Below are 963 nucleotides of genomic sequence, written 5' to 3' on the forward strand. Positions count from 1 at the left end.
CCCCCCCAACCCCATCGGGGAGCACACCGGTGGGAGATTTTTCGAGCAGTTCTTGCTCAGGAGCGTTCAGGCTCTTACAACACGGTGTCAGCCTTCGTCGCCTCAGACCTCTCCACCATGAGCTTCACCCCATGAGCTGCTCTCTCTTCACCCCTTTCCCCATCAGCTTTGGCACACACCCATCAGACCTTCCCTCCACGCAGCACAGACCAGGTGCAGTAACGACATTAAGCCCATCCCACGCTCTGTCTCTTTGATGAACCCACGCAGGGTTCGCTGGTGGCACAAGAAGCCTCAACCCTCAGAGACAGACTCATCCTATGTGTGCTGGGCAGCAGCGCGCCCTAGCAGACGAGGTGCCAGTACTTGCCAAGCAAACAGAGAGAAGTAACAAAGCCCTTCGGTTAGATAACTTCATATTTGATGATTATTTAATTTTACCTCCATCTGTAACCAAACCACCTCCTTCCGGCATCCCCAAACCAAAGCTGGGTAAGTCCCTAAAGCCCTTGAAAATTTATAGATGGGAAACACAGCAGGGAGCAGACAGAAATACAAAAGTACAAGATGGGAAGTCGTAAGAATAGGGGCAATGCTACAATATCAAAGTACATCTTAAAAATGTTACTTTTTTTTTTTTTTTGTTGGCTTTAGTGGTCAGAGAAAACAAAAATTTACGAGGCAATCCCACCCAGCAAGCTTCTTCAAGAAAAGTGAATAGTTATACTGTAGCACTGCTTCATAGATTTATGCCTCAAGAAAAGGAGAACTTTCCTTTATCCACACCAGACACCAGGCCAGCAGGTTGGGCGACTTATGGCAGAGCGCTCTTCAGCAGCACTTTGCTGTGCCTGTCCTGGGATGCAGCCCCTGGGGGGATGCTTACAGGATCTCTCTACACCCCTGGGAGTTCGCACCCTCCGTTTTCTTGACTAACTACTACGAGCAGCTTAACTTGTCTCT

The sequence above is a fragment of the Charadrius vociferus genome, unplaced genomic scaffold, assembly GCF_000708025.1.
Source record: "Charadrius vociferus isolate BGI_N301 unplaced genomic scaffold, ASM70802v2 scaffold68, whole genome shotgun sequence".
Classification (NCBI taxonomy): Eukaryota; Metazoa; Chordata; class Aves; order Charadriiformes; family Charadriidae; genus Charadrius; species Charadrius vociferus.